This window comes from Monodelphis domestica, chromosome 6 (assembly GCF_027887165.1).
Source record: "Monodelphis domestica isolate mMonDom1 chromosome 6, mMonDom1.pri, whole genome shotgun sequence".
Taxonomy (NCBI): Eukaryota; Metazoa; Chordata; class Mammalia; order Didelphimorphia; family Didelphidae; genus Monodelphis; species Monodelphis domestica.
The window spans coordinates 206,920,560-206,933,734 of record NC_077232.1 but is presented as its reverse complement, the minus strand read 5'-3'; the positions used below and the strand labels follow the sequence as shown (position 1 = coordinate 206,933,734).

The following is a 13,175-nucleotide window of genomic DNA, read 5'->3' as shown; positions in this document are numbered from 1 at the left end:
GGTAGAAGGGAATGCCAGCAGGTGCCCAAGAGGAGAAGAAACTTAAGGAAGTCCCAAAGGGAAACTTGGTTCCTCAATGATTAATAAGGTTCTCTCCATGGGGCACCATCCTAGAGGGTTAGAAGAAAATATTTCACATTTATTGTTGTATTCTGAAAGCCTGTAGGGATGCAGATAAAAAGGAGGAAAACAAATGCACTGCATAATTAGCCTATGGAAAGAAAACCATCTAATTCAAGCAAGGGTTTCAGAGAGGTCACTTTGGTTTCTGGGTTGCTCATTTTTTGTTCTTGAACAAGAACTCCAAATCCCCACTGTAGAGGTTCATAGGAGTATCTGGGTGTCTCAGAGATATTCTCTGAGCCTAGATGGAGGAAAGACTTAAAATGAGAAATGTGAGTGTATGTTGGCTGCCCCTCCAGCTTTATAGCAGTTAAGGTGACCAAGATGGATATGGAAGAGTCCTTCCACTTAGAATGTGGTTGACTAGCTGAATCATCCAGTCTCCAGATTTTTTGGTAAAACAGATCTTCTGGATATGGAAATGGGACCTCTGCATCAGGTACCACAGAGACAGAAGCATGTTTGCATAATGGTGAAATACTGAGTGAGTGGCTACTACTCATTGAATGACATGGTTGAGAGCATATTACCCTAGGTCTCCTAGTGTGTCTACAGTAAGGAAAGGTCTCCTGTATGTGAGCTCTAATCGACTTAAGTCTAAATCTGCTTGAGGAGGCAATGAATGTCCTTAGGAGCCCAATGGGAAGTGTCTGAACCCAAGAATTTTATTGTCAGTATGACTCATTTTCTCTACTTTTCCTGATAACGGGGATGCCAGGCAAAGTGCAGGTGATATTTAATCAGTTGGGTCCCTGTTATATGTTGGGTTACCTCTATGGTAAAGACCAGCACTTTGTAAATATGGAGTGAATGTAAGAGGTCACAACCCAGGGATGGTTTCCTTCTGGAGAATCTTTACCCCTTCTTGGACTTTTTCAGACAGGTAAAGAAATGCTTCAACCCATCCATCTATAGTTCCAAGTCCCAATCTCGGTTGTCTTAAATACATTGTTCACTTTCATTTTTTGTTGTTTTCTTTCCATGTACATTGTTGTAGTAATGTTGTTTTCTGATATTTCTTATTTCTCTCATTTGCATCTTGTACTTGTCTGAATGGATTTAGACTCGGATTTTTTAAATTTTCTTTTCCAAATGCATTCTCTCTTTCACTGAAAAGGAGAGAAATGACATACCATTTATACATATGAAATGATGTAAAACATTTCTGAATTTCTGAAAGTTGGGTAAAGTAATGATTATGTACTTTTTTCTTTCTTGAACTAAACTCAAACATTGCTCTTTCACAAAAGTGTAATATTTAAGTGAACATAAAATTGCTTAAAATGTATTTCTGTCATTTGAACATGAATATGATCATTCAGTTTAGAATGCAAGCTCAAATTTAGCCTGGAGGATAATGACTTTGAAGAATATTATAAATTTAATTTAAAATAATCATGCTATGTTTCTTATTGACATTATTTTATAAGTGTTTGAAGTAATACTTTTCATTTGTCATTTCATGGTCATTGGACTTCTTCTAACGTTGCAATCTTTTTCAACCAGAGAAAACAGCAATGTTCAACAAGGATTAGATCAGGTACAGGAAACATTGATACACAAATAAGTGATGAGGTAGAATGATGACAAAATGAGCCAACAAAATGAGGTGTACTTTTGCAAGTTAATGACTCTTTACCATACAAAACTTCCCATTTAGAAGTACATGCTGTTTTGGGTTTCCAAAATCATTGGTAAGGGAATCCTTTCTGGCAGTGAGAAATGGAAAATGCCAAGATTTTTCCACTTGGGAATCATGTTGTAATAGGGAGGTTCCTCATATGATACCTCCCATCTCTGAATTAGAGATTTCTGATGCACAGAGCTAGTAGAAACCCCAGATTTGATCTAGTACAATACACATCTTTTACAGATGATGAAGCCCATGGTCAGAGTGATCTTCCTCAAGCATAGGTCTGACCAGGTTCACTCATCTCTAGGCTGAAATATATCTTCTATTTGGTGTTTGAAGCCCTTTATAACCTGAGACCCATTGTATCTCATCTACCTTCCAGAGTTCTCTGCAACCCAGGGACACTAACCTACTTAGTGTTCCTTGAACAACTCTCCATTTGGTAACTGTGCATTTTCAATTTTCATTGTATTAAACAATTTCCTTTATTTCTGAATCCTGGATTCCCTGGGTTACTTCAAAACCTAGCTAAAACCCACCTTCTGAAGAAAGATGTTCTCATTCTCTTGTAATTCTTCATTCTCTCCATTAATTCTTCTTGATTTATCTTCTAAATAGCTTGTTTTTTACATAGTTATTTGTGAGTATTATCACAGTAATGTGGCCTTTTACTAAATACACCAGATTACCATTTTCCCCCTTTTGCATTTCTAATGATGTTGACTTAGTGCTGGAAAAGAAGTCAGAAGATATCAAAACTTAGCTTTTACACAGTAGGTGAAGCTATATTTTTACATTGCTAATCTAGATGCAGGATCATCATTTAATGACCATTGAGTAAGAAATACAACTTGAAGAGCTGAATCATTTCAACTTGATATTTTTGCTATGAATTAAACCAGAGGACAGAAAGAAGTAACAGCTATATTCAATTATAGCTTACAGTTTCTCCAGGAGAGATAAATAAAAGAATTAACAAACTCGGTTTTATCATGAATCCAAAAGCAATAAAAAACATCATTTCATTGCATAGCAGCACCTAGCACTTACTAAAATGGATAAATTCAACACTTATTATGTGCATTACATAATAGGAATACAAACACAAACACACAGGAGGTTGTCTTCTAATCAGGAAAGACAATATCTAAATAAAGTACAGCTAGAAAATGGCAACAAATAACATGAAAGAAGTGTGTGGGAGAGGAGGGAGGTACCTGTACAGAGACAAGATAGTTATCAAGGAAGTAATGAATGCTTGAGAGGAAAGAATGAAACTAAGAGTGAGAGAAGAAAGCATGATTTTAATATCTCATGAAATGATGGTCTGGGTTACAGACTCAATATTCATGAGAATGAACCTCAGAGCAGACATATCTCTAAGTTGGGTTGGGAAGTCTGTGGTGTGTCTCAGGAACCTAATAACTCCTGATTGATTGATACTTTAACATTTTGTACTGTAGTGCTCATGATGAAAAGATCACCATGGAAATAACAACACCATATGCACTGCCATCTGTTTCAGATGAAAAGGTAAAGGAATTCTATGAAGAGCTCCATAAAAGTCACCCAATTAGTATACAAATATACTATGATACTTAGTGATCTCAATGTGAAGGTGGAGATAGGTAACCATAGTCAACAAAAAATGAAAAATGGGGATGAAGAATCAGGAATAAATGAAGTCAAAGTCTGGTAGACTACATAGAGCACTGGATCTGGACTCTGAGGACTTCACTTTAAATATAACCTCTGAAACTTGATAGCACTAAGACTTTAGGAAAATCACATAACATTCCTTGATCAGTTCTTTCATCTTTAAGATGAAGGGTTAAAATAAATGTTCTGCAACATCTCTTCCAAATTGTGAATAATTATTTTGGAATTATATGTATATACATCATGATATATGTCATGGATATTTTCTTAAAGAAGAGAACCAAAAGGCAATGAATACTACTTTTAATTTGGTTCATTCATCTTTATAGTAATTATCTGACAGAGATGTTATTAGGATAAGCGTGGGTAATATATGTCAAATACTATGAAACCTTTAAAGAACTATAAAAAGTTAGCTTTTATTATTTCTGTTCCTGCTGTTTTTTTTCCCCCAAACTGGCAATAATCCATTATCAATGCTTTCCGCTCTCTCCCTATTCTTAAACTATACCAGAACCATTGGGACCAGTTATTTCAGTTTATCTTTCCTTCCTTTTGCTTTTAATCAGTCCTCAGAGTTTGTACTTTATTTTCTACCACTATACTCTAGTTTGCCCCAACTTTCTTTTGTCTAGGACAGATTAGGAACAAAATTAATGAATTACTCAATTTATTGAACTCTTCTCCATGTTTGAAAACTTTAATTCTACATGGCCTCAAACACAAGAAAAAACACAATGTTTATTAATACTCCTCCCAACACCCTTTTTCAAGGATATTTCTTTTATCATAATACTTTTTAAATACTATAGACTCAAGTTGGCCTCCTGTCTTACTCAGTGCAGAAGATTTAGATTCTCTGAGGATTGATTGCAAACAAGGGGGTAAAGAGAAACTGAAGGAACAATAGTCTTTTTTTCCCTCTTTTAGGATATATACACATGATCATCACTTAATCTTTTCAAGTTAAAATAAGGAATCTTTGGGAAAAGGTCTTTGTATCCATTGCAAAAATTTGTATTTTGATATTTTCCATTGTATAATCTATTACATATAAAACCCCATGTCATTCTGCCTTTATTTATTTGTATAGGATTTCTTTGTGTCTTTTCTGGTGTGATTTCTTTATATTTCTTCCTGGTTTCTAGGACAATTTTCATATGTGATTTTTGTTGTTGTTTTTTACCTGGGAACTTTGGAATCAGATCATCTAATTTATGCATGTTTCAAATTTGGAGTCTCTTAATTGTGGTAATAGGTGGATTCTATTTTTCATTTGATCCTCTGGCTTTAATACTTTCTGGTAATTTGTTTTTATGATTTCTTGAAATTCAGCACCCAGGTTTTAAGGTTATATTCTTATCAGGGAATGTGAAGAATATTTTTTGCCTTATACCTTTTCCTTAGAATTAATTTTTGACAGTGAATTTCAATTTTTCTTTATTCTAGATCTGCTTTACTTTTTGATTTGAATGATCTTTTAAGATGTTTTTTCTAGTCTTTATTTCACAATATCAACTGTTTCATTAAGATTAACTTATGCTCTAAAATGCTTATTTTCCTTTCATAAACACACAGACACACACCCTTCTAAAGAGCTCTAATTTCACTTTTTCTTTATTTCTCTTTTTTGGAGTTCAAACTACCTTCAGGTTTCTAATACCTGTTTTGTTTTCTGAAGATATACTTGAATTTTCTATAGAATTGTAGTCTTTTGTTCGAATTTTATCCTGGCATTTTCTTAAAATATTCCATTATACTACTTTTTAATTTTATTATTAATTTTCCCATTTTCTTAGTCTCTGCACTGATTGTCATCACTGTCTCAATGAAATTCTAACTTTTGAAATTCTTATTGTTGAGAGGTATAAAATGAATTCTCTTACTGTATCTTTGCCAAAGTTTCCCTCTTTTGGGGATGACTGCAAAAAATAACATTATTTTTAATAACATATATATGCCATGTTTGGCAGTGATGAAAACACCTTGGCTTTCAGGTCAGGCCTCAGCTGAAAAATAGCCACCAATTAAGTATTTCAGCTCTAAGACTTCAATGAGGATCTCTTGGACATTTGGATAAAAATGCTAGGTGGCAAGGTTAAACAGTTGAGCTAATAGCACAGCTTTTTGCTGTTGTAGCAATTTTTCTACTTTGCACCATTCAAAGGCATAATCTTTTGAGAGATTTCTTTTCATATTTTTGTTAACTTTTTAAACTGATGATTATTTAGCTTTTATTCTGAAACTTCATGCATATTTTTTTTTGCTTAAAAATGGCTTTATGACGTTTTTAAAGGAAATCTGTCAAAGGTCGAAGTAATATGTAAATGCTAGAAAATTTGATCATTGTTTCACATCAGTTTTTAAAAAGTCTAAATATTTCAAGGGAGAAAAATATTTCGATCGAAATTATTTTGGAAACCTAGACCCATTTGAAATTACTTGAGGAAAGGGTGACATGAGAGAATATAGAAATATTCTTGGAAAAGAAATAATTTAAGATTAGAAATAGATATTTTCCGTTCACTGCTCAGCATTGAAATTATGTTATCTTTCAATTAAACTATCTCTGTTAGTCTTCATTCCTCTCCAGGCTGTACTCTGAACTTTCTCTGCTATGCCCAGAAAACTTTTAATTCTGGCTGTTCAGTCCAACACACTGTAAGAACTTTCAGCCCCTCAGGTCTCTCTCTTTCTTGTTGGATAGTTTCTTCCAGAATCTTAATTTAAGGAGGATAGCCAGACAACTATGTCTGTATGTCTGTAGCCTCTATAGCCTATACTCTAGATTTTTCTCTTCCTTCCCCCATGTACTTTTCCCTCACTTTTTTTTGTTTTATTCATTGTATCATTAGATTTCAAGCTTCCAAAGGACCTGATATTTTTCTTCGTAAATTTGTATTCCTAGCATTTAGCATACTAACTGACACCTAGTAAGCATTGAACAAGGCCTGATCATCTTTAGAGATTATTACTTTGCATTTTTTAATGCTGTGAGAAGACATTAATTTGTTTGAGATGATGCATCTCTAATATTTTTACGTTTCCCCCCCCCCTCAGTTGTTGTTGCCTGTATATCCCCCCTCATATTCTCAAGTTGCTTTTTACGCCATCTAAAATCAAATATAGAATCCTATGTTTGGCTTTCAAAGGTCTTTACAACCTTACCTTTACTAGCTTTCCAGTCTTCTTAAGCGGAATACCTATGTACTCAATAATCCAGCAGCACTGGCCTTCTTGCTGCTACCCCACTCCAACCTCCATGCTGTTCCATTGCCTGCCCTATATTCCTAAAATTGTCTCTTTCCTGATCCTTGCCTCTTGGCTTTCATGATATCCTTCAAGATTCAGCCCAAATTCTACCTTCTCTGAGAGGACTTTCTCTACCTCCCCTCTGCCATTACCCTACCTCAGCAATTACCTTTTACTTACATTGTATATATTCATATGTTCAAGGAAGTTGTTTGCATGATGCCTCTCTTGTTTCAATGTAAATTCTTCCTGGGCAGGCATTCCCTACTGACCCATATTTGTATCCCTAGTGCTTAGCATGTTTTTTTTGCACACTGGGAGGGCTTAACTTGAATTGTCTTCATATTAAGACTTATCCAGTCTTTGATTCCTTGCATTTGGTGACTTCTGATCACATGGGACTGGGGTAGGGGGTCAGGATAAAATGCAAACAAACCTTTGATTGTGTGCTCATATATTCTCTTCATTCTCGCATTCAATTACGATTAGACTTTTTGTTTGTTTCTCCTTCTCCTATGGGACTTTGTATAAATTTTAAGCACACTGTAACAGCAAGACAGCATATTTCTGTTTATTGGGTGAGTTCCCCATCTGCTTTATCAGTTAGACTTTATAGAAATCAGGTCATCTCTCATTGTCAAGTGAAGGTAACGGTTTTACTTAACCTGGAGAATGGAAAAAAATGAATCCCACTCCAAGTGAAATAACTGATGTTTAGTGTAATTTGAAAAAGAAGAATTTTAGTCTAACCCACATCAATCTAAATTTTTTTGATTGTTGATTGACATTAGGTGGGCATTTGAGGACACATTTCTTTTAATGCAATGGAGTGGAATAATTCTATTAAACATATTTTGTAAGCAAATTGGAATTAAGTAGACCCTCCTTGCAGAAGGACATTGAATTAAATAATATTCTGAACGTGTGGATTGGTTGACCTATAACAGCAGAACTGATCATTTGAACATTTGCCACAAACACAAAGAAATATATCAGTGTATCACAAGGTAGAGGCTATCCCTGGGAAAGTAATCATTATTTTATGGTTGAGAAAGTAGGGGAAAAAAGTATCCCAGGGGGCTATTATCTCATCTTTACCTTCCTCCCTCTCTTCCAGTCTTGTCTTTGAAGTATTTATTACAATCTACATATTTTTCCTCTGATGACATTTTACTATTATCGGTCTAGACAGATAAATACTCAAACATCCCTGTTTTTGCAGGCCAAACAGCTAGGGAGTAAAACAGGTGAACTCAGTGCCAATCATGCAGGTGGAGCAGCTAACAAAAATGAATGGATTATAAAGACGTGAATTTTTCCTGAATGAATTTTTTTTCTATTGCTGCTGGTCTTTAAGCATTTTTTGCAACACATAGGCTCAATTAGTTTGACTTCTGCTACCATATTTACAATCATTTTGTGACCTCTTTCCATTATCCTTTCTCATTCAGGGCATTGGATCCGAGTTGATATTTCTCCCTGTGATGTTTTGCTCTTTTCCCAAGACTCTATTACATTTGGTTTTGCCTCCTGGTCCAAGAGCCCTCAAAGAATAACTGATTCTAATATTAAAGTCATACAGGCATCTGCTCAGTAACCTGTGTCTGAGAGTAAGGCAGCCATGCTGCCATCTGTTATATTTTCTGTAGGATGGCTGTTGCCCTCATTGTAGGTTATTGCAGGTCTCAGAGGGCTAAGCTCACTTTGCCTTTGAGCCATTTTCTAGCAAAATAAAAAATGACTTGCATTTCCTCCTGTCACTGCACAAGCTGTACTGTAAGGATTGCCTCAATTATGGGATCGCTTATGTTATTTTTAAGCAGAATTGATTTTGTTTTCATGTGGTCGAGATGGAAGTTGCTTTGGCAAAAAAAGAGTTTTTGAGTGCCACATTGTCAGGCTTTCATGTACCTGAATCCTTTGCATCATTCTGATTTCACATAATAATAATGGCATTATTTACTATTTAGTGTAGCTATTTAGACAGAAGCGTCTTCTAAGAGCCCATCTGCCATCTGTGTCTTAGAAAAAGACAGCATTCTTTAAAGTCTCATGTCACAAAATTAAAACAACAGGGTAGTCCATTCAGCCTAATGTGGCTCACTGGTGTCAATTACCTTCCATTATCTAGATCAAAATAGGTAGCAGTGAGAGCAGAACAACATTCACCCTGTCACTCAATTTCAGACCCAAAGAGTTAGTAGAGGGAAGGGTAGGTTATTTAAATCTCAGGAGCTTTCCTTTCATATTTCTGTTCCTTCTTAATGGAAGAGTTGAATTCTGAGATTTGTAAAAGTTGATGACATCACTTAGTATCAGAACTTATTTTCCTTATCTATTGATCACATCATTGACTATTCCAGGATAGTACTGGATGTTGAGTTGAAGTTCCTTTAACTCACTTTTATTATTCTCCTTAATTGACAGCTAGGTAGATAGAACACTGGATAGAACATCAGGTTTGGAATCAGGAAGATCTGAATTCAAATTTTCCCTCAGATATTCATTAGCTATGTGATACTGGGCAAGTGACTTTAATGCTATCTGTCCCAATTTTCTCAGCTATAAAATAGGTATAATAATAACCATTATTTCAGAGGTTTATTATGAAGATAAAATGATATAATATTTGGAAAGTGCTTAAAATTGTGCTTGACATGAAGTAGGCACTTAATAAAATCCCTTGACTTCTCCCATCTGCCTCCCTGCCAATAATAAAAATAATAGTCCCTTTTTCTCTGATGCTTGGCTCTTTTCTCAAGACATTTATTGAATTGGGTTTTTCTTCATGGTCCAAGAGTCTTAAAAGAACTCATCCTAATATTAAATTCTGATCAGTAGGCTGCATTTGAGGGTCCATATTACATACATAGTAGTATGATAGAGTGGGGAAATACTGGATTTGGTTTGAAGTTGGATTTTACTATTGACTAATTGTCATATGGAGGAAGTTACTTAATTTCTATTGAGCTTAACTTGAGAGTGTGCAGTAGAAAGAACAAAGAACTTAGAGTTAGGGAGTCCAAGTAAGAATCCTGACTCTGGTTCCAGTTACCTGAGAGACACTGGTCATGTCATTCCACTTAACTTCTCATAACTACAAATTTTTAAGGTATGATAACTAGATTAGACAATGTCTCCAATTCCTTCCAATTTTAATCTATGATATCCAAAAACTTTATGGGTAGACAACCTTTAAAGTCCCTTTCAGCTTAAAACAAAGGAGACTACATCATGTTTTCATTACAAGAGCTTGGTATGGTAGCTAGTTTCAGTATTTGGACCCTCATCTTAAAAACTTGGAAGCTGTGACTTAGAGCCACAAGTTGACTTGACAAGATCATACTTCAAGGAAATACACAAATTGCCAGTTGAATCCAGATTTTATGACATGAAATCTAAGGTGTTTCACATTATATATGGTTATCTCTCTCTGTGACTATCCGGAATCACTAGAAAGCATATCACATTAATTGAAACGAGTGCTTATTTTTCAGAGAAAATCTGTTAGTACTATCTCTGACTATTGCTTTGTGACCTTTAAGTAAATTACCAGGATCTCAATGCTTTTATCTATAAAATGAAGAGATTGAATTTGATGACCCCTTCATTCTATGGTACTGGTCACAAAGCTCTCCTGGAGCCAGATTGAACTGGATAATAAAAACTAATAGTTAAATTTTCGCTTTGGAAAATCATACTTCAGAAGTTAGAAAATACTAAAATTAGGTCTTGATATATTATTTTATTGATTGATTAGACTTACTATGATTATATAGCATGAAGATTAATTTAAAATTTTATTATCTATATATTTTTCCCCTTGGAGAGCTGGTTATTAAACATTTACCAGCACAACCCTGAACTCAATTTCTTCAAATTATAAAATTCAATGGAACTAAGTTATCTATTACATCTTCTTGAGTTTCCACTGTATTACATCTACACTCATCCAGCCATAGTAGTGGTTAAGTATGGTGTCATGGAAAGAACACTAGACTTGATGTAAGGTGAATTGGATCAGTTGTCAGGGGCAAAGGAAAATCTATAAGGATAAAGTATTGGCCTGCACCATACCAAAAGAGACTTTTGTTTAGAGAGGCATAACAGAAAATATTTAACAACCAGCTATTTGGAATTTTTAAAAATTACTCATGGTATGCTTTTACATTTTTTATTTTTCCCCAATTACCTTTAAAAGAGTTTCCAACATTTTTTCAAATAAATTAGAGCTTTGATTTCTATCCTTTCCTGCACCACATTCCCTACCCCATCATAGGTGGTAAACAATGTGAACCTTAAAAATTCTCAGACCCTACTTCATAAGGTTAGGATTGTGAACCTTAAAAAATTCCCAGACCCTACTTCGTAAGGTTGGGTTAAGACCATTCCCCATTGGGACCATTCCCCATTTGGGCAGTGAAGGTACTAGATCAGGAATGTGAGAACTCTACTTCACCATACTTAAGCATGCCTTAGGGGAAGATAAAGTTGTAAACTCCTTGCTGAACAGTGAAAAGTACTTAAACCCATACTTATAATAAGACAAAAAGTTCTTAAGCTGTGCCTATTTTTAGATCTAATACAAAAGGTTGCTAAGTACCTATAAAGGTCAGGCAACTTGTGCACTTACAAGGAGCAAAGAGGTGAAAATTTACTCAGAGATTCTAGTCTACTCAGGTGTGAATTACTCAAAAGATTAGTCTACTCAGGTGTGAACTAAGAATGGTCTGTCCTTTGAAAAACGTCTACTGTGATTGGTAGATGTGAGAACTTAGGGGAGGAGACATAGGAGAAAATTCCCTTTAAAAGGAGAAGAGAAACAGTCTCTTGGGAGACAGTCTCTTGAAGACAGTCTCCTGAGGACAGTGTGTTGAAGACAGTCTGAGGGAGGCTGACTCTGGCTGGAACTCCTTCTGAGGAGACTCTGTCCCTCTGAATCCTTGCTTGGACAAATCTTGTGGTGAGTGATAAAAGACTGACTGATCCCTCTCTTCCTAGGCTGGCTCATGCTGGCCTAGGCTGGTATAGCCCTTTTCGCATTATTTCCTTTTTCTCTCTTTCTCTCTTTCTTAATTCCTCATTTGTATTAATTAAAATCTCTATAAAACCCAGTTGACTTGAGTATATTTCATAATTGGGAATATTTCCCTGGTGACCACCTTATATTTGATTTAAAACAAGACACTGTAGTGAAACAAATTTTCTGCGGTCACAATTTACTCATTTACTCTTTTATCTATCACAATTTAAATCATCCACTATTTTAATCACTACAGTTTATGGCAACCAACTATTTTAACTCTTATAACAATCTAATCTCATAGATTTTACATGTGCAAAAATAAAAAAAAACCATTTATTTCTATATTAATCCTTTTGGGAAAGGAAACAAAAAAAGTGGAAAATGTTTGCATTTATCTGGATTAAGATTCCATCAGCACCTCACCCCACCCCCTTCCCTGGATGCTGATAGCATTTTTTTTCATAAGTCCTTTGGAATTGTTTTGGATCATTATATTGCTAAGAAAAGCTAGGTCATTCACATTTGTTCATTGTACAATACTTCTGTCACTGTGTACAGTGTTCTGCTTCTGCTTATTTCACTTTGATTCAGTTTGTGTAAGTCTTTCCAGGTTTTCCTGAGTTCCTCCTGCTTGCCATTTACTACAGCATAATAGTATTCTAAAAATTACTTAGCTTTCCCCCAGTTGATGGGTATCACCTCACTTTTCCAATAGTTTGTCCATGCAAGAAGATCTGCTTTAAATATTTTTGTTCACTTAGGTCCTTTCCCCTTTCTTTTTCTTTTTCTTTTTTTTTTAATCTCTGGGATACAAACTTAGTAATAGTATTGCTGGGTCAAAGAGTATGTCCTCTTTAATAGTCCCTTGGACATAGGTCCAAATAGCTTTCCAGAATGGTTGAAAATGTTTACAACTCTCCCTTGAGTGTATTAGTATCCCAATTTTCCCACATCCCCTCGAAGTTTTATCATTTTCCTTTTCTGTTAGAGTAGGCAATCTGATAGGTCTGGAGTGGTATCTGAGAGTTGTGTTAAATTGCATTTCTCTAATTAATAGTGATTTAATGCATTTTTGTATGACTATGGAGAATGTTACTTTGTTTGAGAATTGCATATTCATATCCTTTGACCATTTGTCAGTTGGGATAATAACTAATATTCTTATACATTTGGGTCATTTCTCTATCTATTTGAAAAATGTGCCCTTTGATTAGAGATACTTGTAAAAGTTTTTACATCCTTATGACTATTAAATATTATCCTCCATACTCTCTCCCCCTTTTTAGTTTCTGACCACCACATCCACCAACTTGTCCTCTTTTCTTTTTTTTAACCCTCATGCATGCCTTAAAATCAACACTGTGTATTGGTTCCCAGGCAGAAGAGCAGTAAGGGCTAGGCAATTGGGGGGTTAAGTGACTTGCCCAGGGTCATATTATCTAGGAAGTGTATGAGGTCAGATTTTGTAAAAATTAAAATTTA

At 35.1% G+C, this 13,175-nt stretch overlaps 1 long non-coding RNA gene across 1 annotated transcript in view; it reads right to left on the bottom strand.

Annotated features, from left to right (window-relative positions):
* Positions 1 to 251: 251 nt before the first annotated feature.
* Positions 252 to 13,175, bottom strand: part of LOC103093522 (uncharacterized) — a 96,814-nt gene continuing 83,890 nt past the window's right edge. The window contains exons 3-4 of the long non-coding RNA XR_008912956.1: positions 2,296 to 2,486; positions 252 to 1,232 (exon numbers count right to left, since the gene is read on the bottom strand). This is a non-coding gene — a long non-coding RNA (uncharacterized LOC103093522). The remainder of the gene's footprint in view (positions 1,233 to 2,295; positions 2,487 to 13,175) is intronic.